Source organism: Ranitomeya imitator, chromosome 3, assembly GCF_032444005.1.
Source record: "Ranitomeya imitator isolate aRanImi1 chromosome 3, aRanImi1.pri, whole genome shotgun sequence".
Taxonomy (NCBI): Eukaryota; Metazoa; Chordata; class Amphibia; order Anura; family Dendrobatidae; genus Ranitomeya; species Ranitomeya imitator.
In genome coordinates, this window is record NC_091284.1 from 819,844,679 (window position 1) to 819,870,001 (window position 25,323).

The 25,323-nt window shown below is 48.2% G+C and overlaps 1 protein-coding gene across 1 annotated transcript in view; it reads right to left on the bottom strand.

Moving 5' to 3' along the window:
• Nucleotides 1–24,962, bottom strand: part of MYO7A (myosin VIIA) — a 315,688-nt gene extending 290,726 nt beyond the window's left edge. The window contains exon 1 of the mRNA XM_069759369.1: nucleotides 24,831–24,962. The gene's annotated coding sequence lies outside the window, so the exon portion shown is untranslated. The remainder of the gene's footprint in view (nucleotides 1–24,830) is intronic.
• Nucleotides 24,963–25,323: the final 361 nt, after the last annotated feature.

Below are 25,323 nucleotides of genomic sequence, written 5' to 3' on the forward strand. Positions count from 1 at the left end.
CACATGTAGAGCCAGGTGTGTCTCCTGGGCACACACGTAGAGCCAGCAGTGACTCCTGGGCACACATGTAGAGCCAGCTGTGACTCCTGGGCACATGTAGAGCCAGCTGTGACTCCTGGGCACACATGTAGAGCCAGCTGTGACTCCTGGGCACATGTGGAGCCAGCTGTGACTCCTGGGCACACATGTAGAGCCAGCTGTGACTCCTGGGCACATGTAGAGCCAGCTGTGACTCCTGGGCACACACGTAGAGCCAGCAGTGACTCCTGGGCACACACGTGGAGCCAGCAGTGACTCCTGGGCACATGTGGAGCCAACTGTGACTCTGGCACATGTGGAGCCAGCTGTGACTCCTGGGCACATGTAGAGCCAGGTGTGTCTCCTGGGCACACATGTAGAGCCAGCTGTGACACCTGGGCACATGTAGAGCCAGCTGTGACTCTGGCACATGTAGAGCCAGCTGTGACACCTGGGTACATGTAGAGCCAGCTGTGACTCCTGGGCACATGTAGAGCCAGCTGTGACTCTTGGGCACACATGTAGAGCCACCTGTGACTCTTGGGCACACATGTAGAGCCAGCTGTGACTCCTGGGCACACATGTAGAGCCAGCTGTAACTCCTGGGCACATGTAGAGCCAGCTGTGACTCCTGGGCACACATGTAGAGCCAGCTGTGACTCCTGGGCCCATGTAGAGCCAGCTGTGACTCATGGGCACATGTAGAGCCAGCTGTGACTCTGGCACATGTAGAGCCAGCACTGACTCCTGGGCACACATGTAGAGCCAGCTGTGACTCTGGCACATGTAGAGCCAGCTGTGACTCCTGGGCACATGTAGAGCCAGCTGTGACTCCTGGGCACATGTAGAGCCAGCTGTGACTCCTGGGCACATGTAGAGCCAGCTGTGACTCCTGGGCACATGTAGAGCCAGCTGTGACCCCTGGGCACATGTAGAGCCAGCTGTGACTCCTGGGCACATGTAAAGCCAGCTGTGACTCCTGGGCACATGTAGAGCCAGCTGTGACCCCTGGGCACATGTAGAGCCAGGTGTGTCTCCTGGGCACACATGTAGAGCCAGCTGTGACTCCTGGGCACACATGTAGAGCCAGCAGTGACTCCTGGGCACATGTGGAGCCAGCTGTGACTCATGGGCACATGTAGAGCCAGCTGTGACTCTGGCACATGTAGAGCCAGCACTGACTCCTGGGCACACATGTAGAGCCAGCTGTGACTCTGGCACATGTAGAGCCAGCTGTGACTCCTGGGCACATGTAGAGCCAGCTGTGACTCCTGGGCACATGTAGAGCCAGCTGTGACTCCTGGGCACATGTAAAGCCAGCTGTGACTCCTGGGCACATGTAGAGCCAGCTGTGACTCCTGGGCACATGTAGAGCCAGCTGTGACTCCTGGGCACATGTAGAGCCAGCTGTGACTCCTGGGCACATGTAAAGCCAGCTGTGACTCCTGGGCACATGTAGAGCCAGCTGTGACTCCTGGGCACATGTAGAGCCAGGTGTGTCTCCTGGGCACACATGTAGAGCCAGCTGTGACTCCTGGGCACACATGTAGAGCCAGCAGTGACTCCTGGGCACATGTGGAGCCAGCTGTGACTCATGGGCACATGTAGAGCCAGCTGTGACTCATGGGCACATGTAGAGCCAGCTGTGACTCCTGGGCACACGTAAAGCCAGCTGTGACTTCTGGGCACACGTAGAGCCAGCACTGACTCCTGGGCACATGTAGAGCCAGCAGTGACTCATGGGCACATGTAAAGCCAGCTGTGGCTTCTGGGCACACATGTGGAGCCAGCACTGACTCATGGGCACATGTAGAGCCAGCTGTGACTCCTGGGCACACATGTTGAGACAGCTGTGACTCCTGGGCAGATATGTAGAGCCAGCTATGAATCCTGGGCACGCATGTAGTGCCAGCTGTGACTCCTGTACACATATGTAGAGTCAACTTTGACTCCTGGGCACACATAACTCCTGACTACAATATTAGAAAAGCTCATTTCCAGGACTATACAGATGTAATGGTAGAACTCTGTAGCTCCTCCTGGTGTTCACTACTGCTAGTGCTACTGCAACAGTCATACAATATTCACTCTACTGATCCCCAATGGCCAACTCAACCCTGAAAGCGAACACCACAGTCCACCACTCAGACGTCAAACACCACAGTCCACCACCCAGATGTCATACACCACAGTCCACTGCCCAGATGCCACACACTACAGTCCATCGGCCAGACATCAAACACAACAGTCCACTGCCCAGACATCACGCACCACAGTCCACCGCCCAGACGTCACGCACCACAGTCCACCGCTCAGACGTAACGCACCACAGTCCACTGCCCAGTCGTCACGCACCGCAGTCCACCGCCCAGACATCACACACCACAGTCCACATCACACACCACAGTCCACCTACCAGACGTCACACACCACAGTCCACCACCCAGACGTCACGCACTACAGTCCACCACCCAGACGTCACACACCACAGTCCACCGCCCAGACTTCTATCACCACAATCCACCACCCAGACATCACGCACCACAATCCACCGCCCAGACGACACGCACTACAGTCCACCGATCAGACATCACACACCACAGTCCAGCGCCCAGTCGTAACGCACCTCAGTCCACCGCCCAGACATCACACACCGCAGTCCACGTCACACACCACAGTCCACTGCCCAGACGTCACACACCACAGTCCACCTCCCAGACGTCACACACCACAGTCCGCCGTCCTGATGTCACACACCACAGTTCACCACCCAGACATCACACACTACAAACCATTGCCCAGATGTCACACACAACAGTCCACTGCCCAGACATCACAAATCCTAGTCCACCACACAGACGTCACACACCTCAGTCCATTGCCAAGACATCACACACCAGTCCCCTGCCCAAACATCACACACCACAGTCCACTGCCTAGATGTTATACACCGCAGCCCACCATCCAGACGTCACACACCACAGTCCACCATCCAGACGTCACACACCACAGTCCACCGCCCAGACGTCACACACCACAGTCCACCGCCCAGACGTCACACATCCTAGTCCACCACCCAGACATCACACCTCAGTCATCACCCAGACATCACACACCACAGTCCTCTGCCTAGACATCACACACCACAGTCCAGTGCCCAGACATCACACACCACAGTCCACTGCCTAGATGTCATGCACCGCAGCCCACCATCGTGATGTCATACGCCAAAGTCTACCTCCCAGACGTCACACACCACAGTTCACCATCCTGACGTCACACACCACAGTCCTCTGCCCAGACATCACACACCACAGTCCTCTGCCCAGACATCACACACCACAGTCCACTGCCAAGACGTCATGCACCGCAGCCCACCATCCTGATGTCACACGCCACAGTCCAGCTCCCAGACGTCAAACACCACAGTCCATCGTCCAGACGTCACACACCACAGTCCACATCACACACCACAGTCCACCTCCCAGACATCACACACCACAGTCCACCACCCAGACGTCACACACCACAGTCCACCACCAAGACATCACACACCACAGTCCACCGCCCAGACTTCTATCACCACAATCCACCACCCAGACATCACGCACCACAATCCACCGCCCAGACGACACGCACTACAGTCCACCGATCAGACATCACACACCACAGTCCAGCGCCCAGTCGTAACGCACCTCAATCCACCGCCCAGACATCACACACCGCAGTCCACGTCACACACCACAGTCCACTGCCCAGACGTCACACACCATAGTCCACCTCCCAGACGTCACACACCACAGTCCGCTGTCCTGATGTCACACACCACAGTTCACCACCCAGACATCACACACTACAAACCATTGCCCAGATGTCACACACAACAGTCCACTGCCCAGACATCACAAATCCTAGTCCACCACACAGACATCACACACCTCAGTCATCACCCAGACATCACACACCACAGTCCTCTGCCTAGACATCACACACCACAGTCCAGTGCCCAGACATCACACACCACAGTCCACTGCCTAGATGTCATGCACCGCAGCCCACCATCGTGATGTCATACGCCAAAGTCTACCTCCCAGACATCACACACCACAGTTCACCATCCTGACGTCACACACCACAGTCCTCTGCCCAGACATCACACACCACAGTCCTCTGCCCAGACATCACACACCACAGTCCTCTGCCCAGACATCACACACCACAGTCCACTGCCAAGACGTCATGCACCGCAGCCCACCATCCTGATGTCACACGCCACAGTCCAGCTCCCAGACGTCACACACCACAGTCCATCGTCCAGACGTCACACACCACAGTCCACATCACACACCACAGTCCACCTCCCAGACGTCACACACCACAGTCCACCACTGAGACATCACACACCACAGTCCACCGCCCAGACTTCTATCACCACAATCCACCACCCAGACATCACGCACCACAATCCACCGCCCAGACGACACGCACTACAGTCCACCGATCAGACATCACACACCACAGTCCAGCGCCCAGTCATAACGCACCTCAATCCACCGCCCAGACATCACACACCGCAGTCCACGTCACACACCACAGTCCACTGCCCAGGCGTCACACACCACAGTCCACCTCCTAGACGTCACACACCACAGTCCGCCGTCCTGATGTCACACACCACAGTTCACCACCCAGACATCACACACTACAAACCATTGCCCAGATGTCACACACAACAGTCCACTGCCCAGACATCACAAATCCTAGTCCACCACACAGACGTCACACACCTCAGTCCATTGCCAAGACATCACACACCAGTCCCCTGCCCAAACATCACACACCACAGTCCACTGCCTAGATGTTATACACCGCAGCCCACCATCCAGACGTCACACACCACAGTCCACCATCCAGATGTCACACGCCACAGTCCACCGCCCAGACGTCACACACCACAGTCCACCGCCCAGACGTCACACATCCTAGTCCACCACCCAGACATCACACACCTCAGTCATCACCCAGACATCACACACCACAGTCCTCTGCCTAGACATCACACACCACAGTCCACTGCCAAGACGTCATGCACCGCAGCCCACCATCCTGATGTCACACGCCACAGTCCAGCTCCCAGACGTCACACACCACAGTCCATCGTCCAGACGTCACACACCACAGTCCACCGTCCAGACATCACACACCACAGTCCACCACCCAAACATCACACCGCAGGCCACCATCCTGACGTCACACACAACAGTCCACCACCCAGATGTCACACACCTCAGTCCATCGCCCAGACATCACAAATCCTAGTCCTCCACCCAGAATTCACACACCTCAGTCCATCGCCAAGACATCATACACCTCAGTCCATCGCCCAGACATCACAAATCCTAGTCCTCCACCCAGAATTCACACACCTCAGTCCATCGCCAAGACATCATACACCACAGTCCATCTCCCAGACATCATACACCGCAGCCCAACATCCTGATGTCACACACCACAGTCCACCTCCCAGACATCACACACCAGTCCACCATCCAGATGTCACACACCACAGTCCACCGCCCAGACGTCACACACCACAGTCCACCGCCCAGACGTCACACATCCTAGTCCACCACCCAGAAGTCACACACTTCAGTCCATCGCCCAGACATCACACACCACAGTCCCCTGCCCAGACATCACACACCACAGTCCCCTGCCCAGACATCACACACCACAGTCCACTGCCCAGACATCACACACCACAGTCCACTGCCTAGACGTCATGCACCACAGCCCACCATCCTGATTTCACATGCCACAGTACACCTCCCAGACATCACACATCACAGTCCACCATCCAGACGTCACACACCACAGTCCACCTGTTCATGGGGCTACCGCAACAGAGAGGTTCCAGAGAACCGCAGCGCTTTGGGCCTCGTTCACACACAATGAACAGAAGCTCTTCTCCTGAATTCTGACCAGGCTGTCTTGTGCCAGCAGGGCAGGAGTTAAACCTTGTTACTGAAGTTACTGAGAGCTATGTCTCTCAGCTGACTTGGTTTTGGTAATCTCTGCTACTATATAGACTCAGCTTTGTCTACAACTGTTGTCAGTGATCAGTTCAGCTGCCTGGCTTGGAGTGTGAAGGAGCGTAGTGTTGGAGCTTGGAGGTTTATTTACAGAGATTGGTGTCTGCTGTTTTGGTTGCATGTTAAACCTGTTTTCCTTCCTAGTTTTTTCCTTCTCTTCCCTTCTTTGTGTTTCCTCTGTGGTTGTGTGAGCATTTGGTGAGTTTGAGACTTTTAGTTACCTTGTCTGTATACCCTGTTAGTTGTTGTATTTATACACTGGTGCAATTCACCTCCCTTGGGGGGAGAGGGGGCCCCTGATAGGGGCTGCACAGGAGACAGGGATATGCTGGTGGCTCAGGCCTCCTAACCATCATAGGTACCCCTGAGATAAGGGAAAGCAAGGGCCCCATTATAGTGGCAGGGACAGGTGCGGGTCCCAGTACGCCGTCATGCCCATTTATCGCCATTAACGGCGTGACACCACCGCCCAGACGTCACACACCACAGTCCACCACCCAGACGTCACACACCACAGTCCACCACCCAAACATCACACACCGCAGTCCGCCATCCTGACGTCACACACAACAGTCCACCTATGAGACATCACACACCACAGTCCACTGCCTAGACGCCATACACTGCAGCCCACAATCCTGATGTCACACACCACAGTCCACCTCCCAGACCTCACACACCACAGTCCACCTCCCAGACGTCACACACCACAGTCCACCATCCAGACGTCACACATCACAGTCCACCGCCCAGACGTCACACACCACAGTCCACCGCCCAGACGTCACACACCACAGTCCACCACCCAGATGTCACACACCTCAGTCCATCGCCCAGACATCCCACACTACAGTCCCCTGCCCAGACATCACACACCACAGTCCACTGCCCAGACATCACACACCACAGTCCACTGCCTAGATGTCATGCACCGCAGCCCACCATCCTGATGTCACATGCCAAAGTCCACCTCCCAGAGTAACACACCACAGTCCACCGTTCCAGACGTCACACACCACAGTCCACCACCCAGACGTCACACACCACAGTCCACCGCCTAAACATCACACCCCACAGTCCACCATCCTGACGTCACACACAACAGTCCACCTATGAGACATCACACACCACAGTCCACTGCTCCGAAGTCACACACCACAGTCCACCACCCAGATGTCACACACCACAGTCCACCGCCCAGACATCACACACCAAATTCCATCACCCAGATGCCACACACCACAGTCCACCGCCCAGACGTCACACACCATGGTCCACCGCCCAGGCATCACACACAACAGTCCACCGCCCAGATGTCCCACACCACAGTCCACCAACCAGACGTAACACACCCCAGTCCACCACCCAGATGTCACACACCACAGTCCACGGTCCAAACGACACACCACACAGTCCACTGCACCACATTGCGGCATACTATTGTCCTCTCTGTAGGTATATTTGCTGTGTTGGTTCTTCAGAGATTATTACTACATTATTCATGACTTCCATACAAAAGCAGATACCATGTCTCGTCCTCTGTATACAGTGGGAGGCTCGTTATTATCAGATACAGTTGCAATATATTTTGCCCTGTTGTTTTATGCTGTTCTATAAGAATGTGACACCTCATAAAGATTTTATGGCATTGCTTGGTCCGTGCGCATGTATAGTCTCTGTCTGTCCAGGGGAGAGGACGTGGTCGTGTCACACAGACAGATTTATGTGGATGGAACTGGAAAAAAGATATTTATCAACAGCTGTATTATAGGAGATTCCACGTTAACCCTTTAATAACGATATTATTAACCCCTTCTCGCTCCATGTCTTGCTATAACAGCATGGAGATGGATACAGAGTTGCATTATTGGGTTCCATTAAAAATTTGCACTATTTTACTTTAACAGTCTCTTTGTTTTCCTGCACATTCAACGTTGATATGGTCTGTGGTCATAAATCAGCTTGGAGCACATTGGAAAAAGACAAATAAAAGAGCTACAAGTCCCCCCTCACCGCCCACCCCCATTAGATGTCATAGCAAGCTCACTGACCAGCAATAGACAGTGACACACAAGAGGCTATAGAAGGCAAATGGTGCTAATGAAACTCAATTGAAAAAACTATTATTAGACCAAAATACATAAGTTTAAGTAAAAATAAAATAATATATACATATATATATATATATATATATATATATACTGCTCAAAAAAATAAAGGGAACACTTACACTTAAACAGCAGAATATATCTCCAATTACATCAAACTTCTGTGAAATCAAACTGTCCACTTAGGAAGCAACACTGATTGACAATCAATATCACATGCTGTTGTGGAAATGGAATAAACAACGGATGGAAATTATTGGCAATTATCAAGACACCCTCAATAAAGGAGCGGTTCTGCAGGTGGGGACCACAGACCACATCTCAGTACAAATGCTGGCTGATGTTTTGGTCACTTTTGAATGTTGGTTGTGCTTTCACACTCGTGGTGGCATGAGACGGACTCTACAACCCACACTAGTGGCTCAGGTAGTGCAGCTCATCCAGGATGGCACATCAATGCGAGCTGTGGCAAGAAGGTTTGGGTTCCTCCTAATGCAGGACAATGCCAGACCTCATGTGGCTGGAGTGTGTCAGCAGTTCCTGCAAGATGAAGGCATTGAAGCTATGGACTGGCCGCCCTTCCCCAGACCTGAATCTGATTGAACAGTGACTTTCCTGGGATTTGCCGTTTATGAACCTGCTCACGGTTACAGAATGAACCCTTGAAAAAGGCCTGTTTGGCCGAAACGTTGGTGATAAATTTCTTCTGTTTTACCATTTTTCATGGCTATGAATTCCCAGAATAAAGTTTCATAATTGATTCAAGATACCGTATATGATAGATGCTTTCATTTTTTAGAGAGCTTGAGGTTGTTCTACAATATTGACCTTGTTTTTTTCCTCTAAAAGCACCAATTTACTGCAGTGTGCAGACTGACCTTGACCTTATTATGTTATGTTTTAGAGTTCTGAACACATTCCACTATGTAATGAATAAAAATTTGCAAGTGTAATATTTCATTCAGTGATATCTAGGATGTGGGATTTTAGTGTTCCCTTTATTCTTTTGAGCAGTGTATATCACCAAAAGCAAACAATCTAAATAAATCTCTGACAGCAGCATTTTAGATTTTTTCCCTTGTTTTTTTTTCCTTTGTTTTTTTTTTTAGATTGTATGGTAAAATTAATAATGTCATTAAAATTGCATCTCGTCCCACAAACAGCTATATGGACAGAAATATAAAAAGGTATGGCTCTTGGAAGAAGGGAAGGAATAAATTAAAGCGCAAAAATGAATATTTGCCTGGGTGGCATGAGATTTATAGTAAGGTCTCCGTTATTTAGCACCACCATCTGTCAGCTGGGGGTGTGCATTGTTCTAGTTACCCATCACTTTCAGTAAAGATTGTGCAATGCCTTATTTCACCTGTGGAGGCAGTGTAGGAAAACTGAACACTTTCTAGGAATCTCTAGCCCAATGATTACAGCAGATTGCTTAGGGATTAGTATTATGCCCTGTGATCTGCCTATTAACTGGAGATATTTCCAGGGACTCGGGAAAGCCGTGTGCATGGAGCCTCCACCGCAATACACGGAGGCTGCACAGCTCCCTACTATGGCGCTGAAGGAGGCTCCGCGTGCTGCTTTGGGCTCTGTGTCCAACCCAGCTCTGCTACTTCACTAGGTAAACATGATAAATCGCAGTACATCGCTGCATTGGACTCTGTTGCAAACGTAGCTCTGCTATATCATTGAGTTACTCGGCTACTTCACAAGAACAGCTCTACCCCTAAACCTCCTGTGCAACTCTGTTTTGCTACTCTGAAATGTTAATACTGAGTCTGAGTGACCCTGTTACTATTTTTGCTCTCTAATCTTGTATACAACTCAACTCTGCTATTCCGCTTCCTCATTACGTATCTTGTCCCAGCGTAATGAGGACTTTGAGAATCCAACTCCCCATGGGAGACATAATCCAGCTCTATACAAAATGGAGGCGTAAAACGTCTGTATGCATGAAATACTAGAAAAAAAAACAGTGCAGCTTTCAATTCTTTCAAAAGAATATAAAAATGAAATGTATCCCGTGATTAGTTGCTATGGGCAACAAAAACAATCCTGATGTATAATCCTGTGCAGTCACTGTGTACATACATTACATTACTGATCCTGAGTTACATCCTGTATTATACTCCAGAGCTGCACTCACTATTCTGCTGGTGCAGTTACTGTGTACATACATTACATTACTGATCCTGAGTTACCTCCTGTATTATACTCCAGAGCTGCACTCACTATTCTGCTGGTACAGTCACTGTGTACATACATTACATTACTGATCCTGAGTTACATCCTGTATCATACTCCAGAGCTGCACTCACTATTCTGCTGGTGCAGTCACTGTGTACATACATTACATTACTGATCCTGAGTTACATCCTGTATCATACTCCAGAGCTGCACTCACTATTCTGCTGGTGCAGTCACTGTGTACATACATTACTGATCCTGAGTTACATCCTGTATTATACTCCAGAGCTGCACTCTCTATTCTGCTGGTGCAGTCACTGTGTACATACATTACATTACTGATCCTGAGTTACATCCTGTATTATACTCCAGAGCTGCACTCACTATTCTGCTGGTGCAGTCACTGTGTACATACATTACATTACTGATCCTGAGTTACATCCTGTATTATACTCCAGAGCTGCACTCACTATTCTGCTGGTGCAGTCACTGTGTACATACATTACATTACTGATCCTGAGTTACATCCTGTATTATACTCCAGAGCTGCACTCACTATTCTGCTGGTGCAGTCACTGTATACATACATTACATTACTGATTCTGAGTTACCTCCTGTATTATACCCCAGAGCAGCACTCACTATTCTGCTGGTGCAGTCACTGTGTACATACATTACATACACTTAGATAGGAGAAAAAAGGATCATCCCCGCGCTGCCGCATGAAGAATTTCAAAAATTGTAGAGGTTTCAACGTGGTTTATTCTACGCGTTTCAGGGTTCAGGTGACCCCTTCATCAGGACATACCACAAATATTGGTACAATATTTGTGGTATGTCCTGATGAAGGGGTCACCTGAACCCTGAAACGCGTAGAATAAACCACGTTGAAACCTCTACAATTTTTGAAATTCTTCATGCGGCAGCGCGGGGATGATCCTTTTTTCTCCTATCTAAGTGTGTGCTTCAATCAGGTCCTGCACTGACCTGTGGATCTGCAGCAGCCGCCATTAATATATGTCCTTCCTTCAATCTCACCAGGTGAGTAGTTCTCTTGGTGGGCAACTTTGTGTAACGTTTGATAAGACCCTATTTGCGCTTTTGTGTCTCCCTCTTTTCACTGAGTACATACATTACATTACAGATCCTGAGTTACAACCATTATTATACTCCAGAGCTGCACTCGCTATTCTCCAGGCTTCGTACCTAAAAATTAGCTTTTCTTGCTTGTTCTGTGCACAGAGCTTGTTTTGGTAAGTTTCAAGACTAGTAGAATTGTGCTGTAATTTGCATAAAACCTTGTATACCTGGGTGTTTGGCTCCTCCCCATTGGTTACATGAGTGTTTGGCTGCACGAGTGTGTGTATATACATAAATATATTTGCTCTGTTGCCTGAATGTATGCTCAGTATTGTAAGTTATCAATTTATTTTGAAAAAAAAAAAATCCCAAACATTTACAGGGCAACAAAAAGATCAAGGACAGAGGTTTACTGCAATGCTAGCCATATAAATGACTTTACTGGAAGCTTCACTCTTAAAGGGCAAATTCACAACCAACATATTTCTAAAGGTGTTACACTCACAATGTGCACAAGAGGAGTAATTAATTTAAATGAAATGCCCCAAAAGGATATTCTAAGTAGTACTGAAATTATACCTGAAAACAACAAAGTAAAAGGTTTTTTTTTTACATCCAGTTACCCCAGGTAACAATTAGGAAACTACAATGCTATAAACATTATAATGTACCACCACTAATTGTAAAAAAAAAAACGAGTGTGGATATCAGTGAAAGAGGGTGTTCTACAATGCCAATCCCTGTCCCTATTCCAAATTAGAGAAATTAAGGATATCTACCAGATATTGTAGTCGTAGTTGGACATATAGGTATCATTATGGGAGCAGCAACTTTCCGAATAAATAATAATATTGATGGAAACTGTGTATTCAAATGGTTTGTGTTGCATCAAATTGTAAAATAGATATATTCACTTTTCCCTAACAGTATTTGCATATGTTGGGTGATGTTTACCCCCATTGCGGTTCCTTATCCTGAAAACAGCAATTCTTCAGTACTACAGTAGGATGGTGGCTCATTTGGTGATCTTAAACTCCTCTTGACAACACAATTTAGCACTGAATTAGCCATAACATAGTATTTTGGTTTGGCCTAGAGCGTACCTTTTAAGATTTTCTCTACCCATATGGATGGCATTTTTTTTATTTACATGTGACTGTCCCAATAAACGGACCTCAAAGGAGTTTAGGTTTAAGCAAATATGTCTCAAATGGTCTTTCCTAGGCTGTTGTTAAGGGGTGTTCCCGGGGTCAGGCCATAACCCTTTAATAGTCTGAAGAGTCACAAATGATTTAGTAATGTTATTAGCTTTAATAATAAGTACATTTCTGCACAATGTGGGATGTGTATTTCCGATTTCCCCACACTTTCTTTTTGAATAAAATATAATATATGTTTTCAATCTATCGTTCTTTATTTGTAAATGTGTAAATTCAAATTGAAATATAGTATTTTAATTTTTCCCTATTTTATTGGTTTGATGTATACTAGGAGATGGGTAATGCGTGTTCATTTTTTCTTTATTTTATTTTCACCTTTTTTGTATAAAATTAACACTTTATATATAGATTTTTTTTATCTAGATCTGCTCAGACCCTCTTGCATCCACTATAAATAAGACACTACTACTACTATAAGATGCACTTTCTTCCCCATAATTTTTGGGGCAAAATGGGGGTGAGTCTTATAGTCTGAATATACTCACAAAATATTGTGGCGGCGGTCCCGGTCCAACACTGCAGGGCGATGCAGCCTCCCTTCCCAGGCTGGTGCGGCTGTCGTGCTCTGTGGTGCGGCGGTGGTGTGGTGGTGGCTCTGCCGGCATGTTCTGAAAGTCCGTAGACCCCCGTAGATCCATTGCTGCGATGCGGAGGCCTCCAGGAAAATGGCCACCAGGGGGTGGGGCATGTTCAGATTGAGATCTCGGCAACGAGATCTTGGGAGACGAGATCTCGGTACAATATCTCGTTGCCGAGATCTGAATCTGAGCATGCGCCGCCCACTGCGGCCTTTTTTCCAGAGGCCACCGCACCGCAGCAATCGATCTGCGGGGACCTCCGGGCTTTCACAAAATGCCGGCGGAGCATCACCACGTCACCTGTCGTAAAATACTGGTGAACCCCAGAGCACCACCGCCGCACCAATCTGGGATGGGATTAACCGAAGGCCACCGTACCAGCCTGAACCACAGAGCAACCCCTGTAACCACGCTCTCCTGTGACCACTCCCCACCTGTGCCAATTCCCCCTCGGTAAGCTGAATTCGGACTGTAAGATGGACCCCATTTGACACATTATTGTTTTCCCCTATTTTCCTTTTGAAACTTTGGGGTTCGTCTTATGGTCCAGTGTGTCTTATAGTCCGAAAAATATGGTACTACTATGGGTTTTGTGTACTTTTTAAAACTTTTTTTGTGTGTTTTAGACAAGTAGAAGGAACGTGGCCTGCAGCACAGTATATGTGTTTACGATATGTTATGTATGAGGGTGATAAAGCAATATCCAGCTGGGCCGTACGTGTCTACACTCTATCTTAAGTTATTTTGCTTTTACAAATACTTCTATTTTTATCTTTTCTTTACTACGAAGGCTTGAAATAACTTCTACGCTTGCGCTACATAGAGACAGTGAAGTGCGGACTGTGACTGCAGAGAAATGGAAACACCCAACCTATTCGAGAGCCTGTTTCACCATGATCTCAGAAAACTTATCTGAGTATCAGGAAAGGTTTAGAATTCTTGATGCTTTTTGGTTAGTTTCTCCGTTGCTTCTTATATTTTCCAGTTGCTGCTTGTGGAGTTGCAGGTTCAGTGCTCAGTGGGTGTTCCCTGTGAAGCTGCTCTCTTATCACAGGATGGAGATGTTACTAATCTGCAAATGATGAATAAATGTCAACAACATTTTCAAAATTATTCCATCTGGAGTCTGAGACATGTGCAGAAATCCCGGCACTTACAGCCTCGGCAGCTATCACTGAGGTCATTAATGGTTGTTTCAAGAAGGTTTTGCTGCTGATTGCACTTGGGTAAATCATCAAGATCCACTGCTGCCACATGATGCTCATGTGAGCATGGACTAAACCTACTCCCATGGCTGCATAGTCTCCGGACTTGTCTCCCATTGCTGGGCAGCGCCCCAGAGTCCTAGTTTGTTGCAGGAATGTTATTCTTCCACCAGGGGGAGTGATGTTACGTCTGAGGGCAATGAAGGAGATCTTCTGTCCAGGTATCACAACCACAAAACACACTTCACACTCCAGTCCGCCAGGGGGAGCCATGCTTCTATCTATTAGGGCACTCCTCACACTTAGGTAAAACTGGTGGGTTGGTTCGGAAGCTAGACAGAAGCTGACTGGAAGGAGTAGGAGATAGTCAGTGAGTCCCGACCGAGTTTGGCAGAGGCTGGTTGGAGTGGGTTCCAGCCAGCTCCAGACTGCGGCCTGCAGAAGGCGAGGGTACACGGAGCTGCGCCTGCATCCCATGGGCAGCTGTTGTGAATTCCGTTCTGGAGCTCCCTCCTGTGGTTGCTAATGGTATTTTTGTGAGTTCTGCCCTTGGGCTCCCTCTGGTGGTTTCGAGTGGAACTGCTGCTCCTTTAGGTAGCTGTAGCAGCTGCCTTCACTAATCGCCTTGCCTGGGTTTGTTATTTAAACCTGCTCTGGGCTTTAGTCCATGCCTGCTGTCAATGTTCTTGGTTGGATTTAGTTCTCTCCTTGGAATTTTTATATGGCAAGTCCTTGTCTGCAAAAGATAAGTTTTTGCTAGTTTTTGTTTGTCCATTTGTTTGGACTCTATTGCTTTGCAAATATGTCTCTTTTTGTCCAGCTTGTCACTATGTCTTATTCAGGCTAGCTGGAAGCTCTGGGAAAGCAGATTTGCCCCTCCACACCGTGAGTCGGTGTGGAGTTCATTTTTGTAAACTCTGCGTGGATTTTGTAGTTTTTTATACTGACCGCACAGTATCCTTTTCTCTCTGTCTATCTAGTTTAGTATTGGCCTCCTTTGCTGAATTCTGATTTCATTTCTGTGTACGTCATTTCCCTCTCCATTCACAGTCAATATTTGTGGGGGGCTATCTTTCCTTTTGGGGGTTTTCTCTGAGGCAAGATAGCTTTCTATTTCCTTCTTTAGGGGTAGTTATTTCTTAGGCTGTGAAGAGGTGTCTAGGGAGAGTCAGGAACATCCCACGGCTATTTCTAGTGTTGTTGTTAGGATTAGGGACTGCGGTCAGTAGAGATACCACTTTCTCAGAGCTCGTTCCATGTTGCGTTTTAGCCACCAGGTCATATCAGTGTGGCTTCTTAACCACCAGGTCATAACAGTACAGCAGGCCGGAAATGAGTTAAATGCATCTCAAAAGAAGGAAAAGAAAGTTCTGAACCATTTTTTTTCTGTGCTCTGTTCTGTCTTTTTTTTCCTCTTGATATCTGGGTGGTGCTGGATATATGCTCTGGTATGGAGGTTCAGAGTTTGTTTTCTCGTGTGGATCAACTTGCTGCAAGAGTCCAGAGTATCCAAGATTATATTGTCCAGACTCCGGCTCTAGAGCCTAGAATTCCTACTCCTGATTTGTTTTTTGGGGACAGATCCAAGTTTTTGAACTTTAAAAATAGCTGCAAATTGTTTTTTGCTTTGAGACCCCGTTCTTCTGGTGATCCCATTCAGCAAGTAAAAATCATCATATCCTTACTGCGTGGTGATCCTCAAGACTGGGCTTTTGCTCTTGAAACAGGGGATCCGGCATTGTTGAGTGTGGATGCATTTTTTCAAGCGCTCGGATTGTTGTATGACGAACCTAACTCAGTAGAGCATGCTGAGAAAACACTGTTGGCCCTGTGTCAGGGTCAAGAAGCAGCAGAGTTATACTGCCAGAAATTTAGAAAATGGTCTGTGCTCACTAAGTGGAATGAAGAGGCTCTGGCTGCTATTTTCAGAAAAGGTCTTTCTGAAACCCTTAATGATGTTATGGTGGGCTTTCCTACGCCTACCGGTTTGAGCGAATCTATGTCTCTAGCCATTCAGATTGATCGGCGCTTGCGTGAGCGCAAGGTGGTGCACCATATGGCAGTGTCCTCTGAGCAAAGTCCTGACTCTATGCAATGTGATAGGATTTTGACTAGAGCAGAAAGACAGAAATTCAGACGTCAGCATGGCCTGTGTTTTTACTGTGGTGATTCTGCTCATGCTATTTCTGATTGCCCTAAGCGTACTAGGAGGGTTCCTGGGTCTGTTACCATTAGTACAATACAGCCTAAATTTCTCTTGTCTGTTACCCTGATTTGCTCATTGTCGTCCTTCTCTGTTATGGCATTTGTGGATTCTGGCGCTGCCCTGAACTTAATGGACTTAGAATTTGCCAGGCGCTGTGGTTTTTTCTTGGAGCCCTTGCAGTATCCTATTCCCTTAAGGGGGATTGATGCTACACCATTGGCCAAGAATAAACCTCAGTATTGGATTCAGTTAACCATGTGCATGGCTCCAGCACATCAGGAAAATATTCGCTTTTTGGTGTTGCATAATTTACATGATGTTGTTGTGCTGGGTTTTCCATGGTTACAGGTACATAACCCAGTGCTGGATTGGAGATCTATGTCTGTAACTGGTTGGGGTTGTCAGGGGATACATAGTGATATTCCTTAGATGTCCATTTCCTCGTCCCCTTCTTCTGAAGTTCCTGAGTTTTTGTCGGATTTCCAGGAGGTATTTGATGAGCCCAAGTCCAGTTCTCTGCCTCCTCATAGGGACTGCGATTGTGCCATTAATTTGATTCCTGGCTGTAAGTTCCCTAAGGGCCGACTTTTCAATCTGTCTGTGCCAGAGCATGCCGCTATGCGGAGTTATGTAAAGGAGTCCTTGGAGAAGGGGCATATTCGCCCGTCTTCGTCACCGTTGGGAGCGGGATTTTTTTTTGTTGCCAAGAAGGATGGCTCCTTGAGACCCTGTATAGATTATCGCCTTCTCAATAAGATCACTGTCAAATTCCAGTACCCTTTACCTTTACTTTCTGATTTGTTTGCTCGGATTAAGGGTGCCAGTTGGTTTACTAAAATCGACCTTCGAGGGGCGTATAATCTCGTGCGTATTAAACAAGGTGATAAATTGAAAACAGCATTTAATACACCCGAAGGCCATTTTGAATATCTTGTGATGCCATTCGGGCTCTCTAATGCTCCATCGGTATTTCAGTCCTTTATGCATGATATCTTCCGGAATTATCTGGATAAATTCATGATTGGGTATTTGGATGATATTTTGGTTTTCTCCGATGATTGGGAGTCTCATGTAAAGCAGGTTAGGATGGTATTTCAGGTCCTTCGTGCTAATGCGTTGTTTGTGAAGGGGTCTAAGTGCCTCTTTGGAGTTCAGAAGGTTTCTTTTTTGGGTTTCATTTTTTCACCCCCGGCTATTGAAATGGACCCTGTTAAAGTCCAGGCCATTCATGATTGGACTCAACCTACATCTGTAAAGAGCCTTCAGAAATTTTTGGGCTTTGCCAATTTTCATCGCCGCTTTATTGCTAATTTTTCTAGTGTGGTGAAGCCTCTGACCGATTTGACGAGGAAGGGCGCTGATGTGGTGAATTGGTCCTCTGCGGCTGTTGAGGCCTTTCAGGAGCTTAAATGTCGTTTTACTTCTGCCCCTGTGTTGCGTCAGCCAGATGTTTCTCTCCCTTTTCAGGTTGAGGTTGATGCTTCTGAGATTGGGGCAGGGGCCGTTTTGTCTCAGAGAAATTCTGATGGCTCTTTGATGAAACCGTGTGCTTTCTTCTCCAGAAAGTTTTCGCCTGCTGAGCGTAATTATGATGTCGGCAATCGGGAGTTGTTGGCTATGAAGTGGGCATTTGAGGAGTGGCGACATTGGCTTGAGGGAGCAAAGCATCGCGTGGTGGTCTTGACTGATCACAAGAATCTGATTTACCTCGAGTCTGCTAAGCGGTTGAATCCTAGACAGGCTCGGTGGTCTCTGTTTTTCTCACGTTTTGATTTTGTGGTCTCGTATATTCCGGGTTCTAAGAATGTGAAGGCTGATGCCCCTTCTAGGAGTTTTTTGCCTGATTCTCCGGGAGTTCTTGAGCCGCCTGGGATCCTCAAGGAGGGGGTGATTCTTTCTGCCATCTCCCCTGATTTGCGGTGGGTACTTCAGGAGTTTCAGGCTGATAAACCTGACCGCTGTCCTGTGGAGAAATTGTTTGTTCCTGATAGATGGACTAGTAGGGTAATTTCTGAGGTTCATTGTTCGGTGTTGGCTGGTCACCCTGGGATTTTCGGTACCAGAGATTTGGTGGCTAGGTCCTTTTGGTGGCCTTCCTTGTCGCGGGATGTGCGTTCGTTTGTGCAGTCCTGTGGGACCTGTGCTCGGGCTAAGCCTTGCTGTTCCAGTGCCAGCGGGTTGCTTTTGCCTTTGCCTATTCCTGAGAGGCCCTGGAAGCATATTTCCATGGATTTTATTTCTGATCTTCCTGTCTCTCAGAAGATGTCTGTCATCTGGGTGGTTTGTGACCGGTTTTCTAAGATGGTCCATTTGGTGCCGTTGCCTAAGTTGCCTTCCTCCTCTGATTTGGTTCCATTATTTTTTCAGCATGTGGTTCGTTTGCATGGTATTCCGGAGAATATTGTGTCTGACAGAGGTTCCCAGTTCGTTTTTAGGTTTTGGCGGTCCTTTTGTGCTAGAATGGGCATTGATTTGTCTTTTTCTTCAGCATTCCATCCTCAGACAAATGGCCAAACGGAGCGAACCAATCAGACCTTGGAAACCTATTTGAGATGCTTTGTGTCTGCTGATCAGGATGATTGGGTGACCTTTTTGCCGTTGGCCGAGTTTGCCCTTAATAATCGGGCTAGTTCTGCTACCTTGGTTTCGCCTTTCTTTTGTAACTTTGGTTTTCATCCTCGTTTTTCTTCAGGGCAGCTTGAGCCTTCTGACTGTCCTGGTGTGGATTCCGTGGTGGACAGGTTGCAGCAAATTTGGACTCATGTGGTGGACAATTTGATGTTGTCTCAGGAAAAGGCTCAGCATTTTGCTAACCGTCGTCGGTGTGTTGGTCCCCGGCTTCGTGTTGGTGATTCGGTCTGGTTGTCTTCTCGTCATGTTCCTATGAAGGTTTCTTCCCCTAAGTTCAAGCCTCGCTTTATTGGGCCTTTTAAGATTTCTGAAATTATCAATCCAGTGTCTTTTCGTTTGGCCCTTCCAGCTTCCTTTTCCATTCATAATGTGTTCCATAGGTCCTTGTTGCGGAGATATGTGGTACCTATGGTTCCCTCCGTTGATCCTCCTGCTCCGGTGTTGGTTGAGGGTTAATTTGAATATGTGGTGGAGAAGATTTTGGGTTCTCGTTTTTCGAGGCGGAAGCTTCAGTATCTGGTCAAGTGGAAGGGTTATGGCCAGGAGGATAATTCTTGGGTTGTTGCCTCCAATGTTCATGCTGCCGATTTGGTTCGTGCTTTCCATTTGGCTCGTCCTGATCGGCCTGGGAGCTCTGGTGAGGGTTCGGTGACCCCTCCTCAAGGGGGGGGATACTGTTGTGAATTCCATTCTGGAGCTCCCTCCTGTGGTTGCTAATGGTATTTTTGTGAGTTCTGACCTTGGGCTCCCTCTGGTGGTTTTGAGTGGAACTGCTGCTCCTTTAGGTAGCTGTAGCAGCTGCCTTCACTAATCGCCTTGCCTGGGTTTGTTATTTAAACCTGCTCTGGGCTTTAGTCCATGCCTGCTGTCAATGTTCTTGGTTGGATTTAGTTCTCTCCTTGGAATTTTTATATGGCCAGTCCTTGTCTGCAAAAGATAAGTTTTTGCTAGTTTTTGTTTGTCCATTTGTTTGGACTCTATTGCTTTGCAAATATGTCTCTTTTTGTCCAGCTTGTCACTATGTCTTATTCAGGCTAGCTGGAAGCTCTGGGAAAGCAGATTTGCCCCTCCACACCGTGAGTCGGTGTGGAGTTCATTTTTGTAAACTCTGCGTGGATTTTGTAGTTTTTTATACTGACCGCACAGTATCCTTTTCTCTCTGTCTATCTAGTTTAGTATTGGCCTCCTTTGCTGAATTCTGATTTCATTTCTGTGTACGTCATTTCCCTCTCCATTCACAGTCAATATTTGTGGGGGGCTATCTTTCCTTTTGGGGGTTTTCTCTGAGGCAAGATAGCTTTCTATTTCCTTCTTTAGGGGTAGTTATTTCTTAGGCTGTGACTCTCTAGGGAGAATCAGGAACATCCCACGGCTATTTCTAGTGTTGTTAGGATTAGGGACTGCGGTCAGTAGAGATACCACCTTCTCAGAGCTCCCTCCATGTTGCGTTTTAGCCACCAGGTCATATCAGTGTGGCCTCTTAACCACCAGGTCATAACAGGCAGCATCCTAAGAAAGGACACGAAAGGAATTGTGTTTGCAGTGAGTGAGCAACGAAGTCATAGCAAAAGGAGAGGAATATCAGAGGGAGACCAGCTAGAAGCAGGCTGCCTCCTTCTGAAGTGCAGTACCGGTAGCCAGAACACCGGGGGAGTAAGGATCTCTATGCCGTTACTTCAGAGACTGGCAGGACAGTTAATTCCACGTTAGCTGCCCGACCATTTACCCAGGAGACAGGGTGGCAACTTGTGGGGGCCGGGGCGTCTCTAGGGTCCCTATAAAAAGCCTCAGGCCACCAGTCATACGGGTTTGTCCTATCCGTCAGGGGGACAGAGAGAAGAGACTTAACATCTACAATAGTTGTGAGGACCTTACCGAGTTGCTCAGCAGGGAGGTACTACAACGCCCAGGCGCTAGAGGAAGGCTATTGAATTCCACCTGGATAAGGGGACTCTGGATTTGCCTTCAGACTGGCCGGACTCTGCCTACCCTGTGGTCCCTACCCTGGACTGTGGATGCTGAAGCCTTCAGTAAAGGTAAAGAGACTGCAACCTTGTGTCCTCGTTATTCTCTGCGCCTTACATCATCCACCATCTACACTCTGGGAAGCCCTGGGGACACACTTCACCTGTGGGAAGGTATACCATCTAGCTGCCATAACATCACCCCAGCGGACCCCTAGGCAGCGTCGGTCACCCTGACCGAATGCCACAGGTGGCGTCACGAACATTATCCCTTTAAAGACCTTCCCCCCATTTCATCAACATCCTCATTGACTACAGAAGGGCCCAGATCCGAGTACCCCACGGCCTCCGGGGGCGCCGCAGCTGCATAGTCTCCGGACTTATCTCCCATGGCTGCAGAGTCTCTGGACTTGTCTCCCATGCCTGCAGAGTCTCCAGACTTGTCTCCCATGGCTGCAGAGTCTCCGGACTTGTCTCCCATGGTTGCAGAGTCTCCGGACTTGTCTCCCATGGCTGCAGAGTCTCCGGACTTGTCTCCCGTGGCTGCAGAGTCTCCGGACTTGTCTCCCGTGGCTGCAGAGTCTCCAGACTTGTCTCCCATGGCTGCAGCATCTCCGGACTTGTCTCCCGTGGCTGCAGAGTCTCCAGACTTGTCTCCCATGGCTGCAGCATCTCCGGACTTGTCTCCCATGGCTGCAGCATCTCCGGACTTGTCTCCCATGGCTGCAGAGTCTCTGGACTTGTCTCCCATGGCTGCAGCATCTCCGGACTTGTCTCCCATGGCTGCAGAGTCTCCGGACTTGTCTCCCGTGGCTGCAGAGTCTCCGGACTTGTCTCCTGTGGCTGCAGAGTCTCCGGACTTGTCTCCCGTGGCTGCAACATCTCCGGACTTGTCTCCCATGGCTGCAGAGTCTCCAGACTTGTTTCCCATGGCTGCAGCATCTCCGAACTTGTCTCCCATGGCTGCAGCATCTCCGGACTTGTCTCCCATGGCTGCAGCATCTCCGGACTTGTCTCCCGTGGCTGTAGAGTCTCTGAACTTGTCTCCCATGGCTGCAGTTTCTCCAGACTTGTCTACCATGGCTGCAGAGTCTTCAAACTTGTCTCCCATGGCTGCAGAGTCTTCAAACTTGTCTCCCATGGCTGCAGCATCTCCGGACTTGTCTCCCATGGCTGCAGTGTCTCCGGACTTGTCTCCCATGGCTGCAGCATCTCCGGACTTGTCTCCCATGGCTGCAGTGTCTCCGGACTTGTCTCCCATGGCTGCAGCATCTCCGGACTTGTCTCCCGTGGCTGTAGAGTCTCTGGACTTGTCTCCCATGGCTGCAGTTTCTCCAGACTTGTCTACCATGGCTGCAGAGTCTTCAAACTTGTCTCCCATGGCTGCAGAGTCTTCAAACTTGTCTCCCATGGCTGCAGCATCTCCGGACTTGTCTCCCATGGCTGCAGTGTCTCCGGACTTGTCTCCCATCGAGCACATCTAGGACGTCATTGGCCAGTGATTACACAGGAGCTGCCAGCAGAGGATCTTGATGATTTGCCCAAGTGCATTCAGCGGCAGAACCTTCCTTAGATAACCATTAACGACCTTATTGATCGTACCCGAGGCTGGAGGTGCTGGGATTTCTGGACACAGTTCTGACTCCTGACAAAATAAATCAAGATGTTTTATAATATTATTTCCTTTTTTTTTACATTATTTACAGATCAGTGACGTCTCCATCCTGCGATTTCCATCGCTCCATGGCTTTTCCCTCGTTTTGCTTCCAACATATTGTTCATTTTCACTTTTTCGTTTATGTTTTTTTGTTTGTTCATTTTTAAGTTTTCTTTTGTCATTTTTACATCACGTTTCACCGGATCACAGTGGAGGACGGTTTATTTTTGCAGGGCGGGGGGAGGGGGGCAATAATATCCCCCCCGAACCTTTAGCAACAGTCTCACCTTAATCTTTTTAATACTCAATCTTTACCGCTTTTTCTTGCTTAGACACCCTAGTTGCACCGTCACTGTCATTAAAGGGAAAGGGCAAGGAAACTCCTTTAATCTGGCATCTAATAATCCAGACAGTCTGATAATCCAAAACTTTTTTTTCCAATACAGTTTTGCAACATTTGAAACTACAGAGTGGTAATAAGCATGTGCGACACTGCACCGTTCACTCTCTGCACATGCTCACTATCGCTCCATTAACACAGGGGAATCTGGGTTCCTCGATCAGTGGAGGTGGTCTCCGCAGCCGGACCCCCAGCACTCATACGCTCATCATATTGGTGCTAATATATATGCAGTGAGCTCCCCCTAGTGGCAGCTAGATTTGTATCTTCATATTTATGATTATCAGGGGCAGAGATTTAAAGGGATAACTCTGAAGATAAAATAGAGAATCAATAATAATTGACAATTCAATACAAACACGTCCCAGATTGTCCGGACCCGTCGCACAAATGCCGTGAATGATTTACGAGGTGGCGTGTGTCACGCTTTGTGGGTTCAGCAGGGCATTGTGTAACACAGCATGGCGAGGGGCAGTCAGGTTACAGCAGCGTTATTAAATGACCCTGGAGAGATGCAATTACCAGGGATTAAAAGGCATTTAACCTATGAGTGGGGTACGCAGCTCTCCTGCTGCCAGGAACCATATTATCAGAGGCAAAGGGACCCAATGGCACGTGGTCGGTGGGGCTCATTATAGATTTTGCTTAGAGCTCATATCTCACAGCTGTGGTTTTGTTTCAGTTGCATACCAACAGTGATTTCAAAATACGGAAAATTGAATCCCCCCCTAAGACTCAAGAGACAATAGAAATAATCCAGGTGTAAAAGGGGGGTTAGACGGCTTCTTTGCCACAAGGAACATGAGATATGGTCTGACCCATATACTGTAGTCTTAGATACATGTTTACATCTTCGAGGGTCCGGGAGCTGTGATCCCCCAACACTTTTAATGAGCACAATGCCCCTTTGACATTTAGCTTAAGACACCTCTGATCACAAGATTGTGGAGAGTAACGGGGTCCAATGATCCCACCAATCAGGGAAAGCGATTCTTACCTCCTGACTCCATAGTGGGAATATCAAATAATTAAAAGGAGAGGGTCCCTTTAAATACCACGAGCGGATCACAGACTGGAGATTGTTCACAAAATATCAAAGCAATTAATAATAATAAATACGTTTAGTAAAACAATTCACTACATTGTATCACTGTATCTAATAATCCACTTCTATCGCTCCGTTACATTACATCAAGATCTACAGTATCACCGAGAAATTCAATAGGGTCGCCCGTAAAAAAAGGAAAGCATAGCCCTGCTCATCCTGAGCCACCTGATTCATGAACTCCAGCAACCACATTGTATAGGGTAATTGTACGCAGGATGGTTTTAGGACAAGGGGGCTTCTACACTCCAGAATGAAAGAATTCCTTGTGTCAGCGCTGATGAGGCCGCTCTGATTCGTAAGGAGATTATAGCAAATCCTTGCAGAACGCAATTGTGGAAAAGGAGCAAAAGAGGAATTCGCAGTCAGTACTTACCATATACCGCCCATGGACCCTCAAAAAAATTCCAGGTACCCGGGTAAATAGGGGGGATCCAAGACTTCTGCAACCCCCTTGATCCCTTGCACCAGGCTCAGGCTGCTACCTAGGTGAAGCCGCCTGGTGTGATCCTGCCTGTAACAGGCTGCCCATTCATGGCCACTGATCCTTCTTACAGGGAGGAGGAGGCTGCAGGGCAGAGGTCTGGGCTCCAGCTGACATCAGAGCCCTGGGTGGAGTGTGGTAAGTGATAGTGCCCTGGCATGGGCCGCCTGGTATTGTGGGATGGCAGGGAGCATGAAGAGGGACAATAGCTGTGATAGAAGGGAGGACAATGGAGGCAGCAGCACAACGCACCCTGCCTGCTACAATGTAACCTGCTCACATGTAGCAGAGCTAATCTTGTCACTTTGTATATATATAAAAATCCATAACCCTGCAAAACAGAATAAAGGAACTGTGAACAGGTACATACAAATCCCAAAAATAC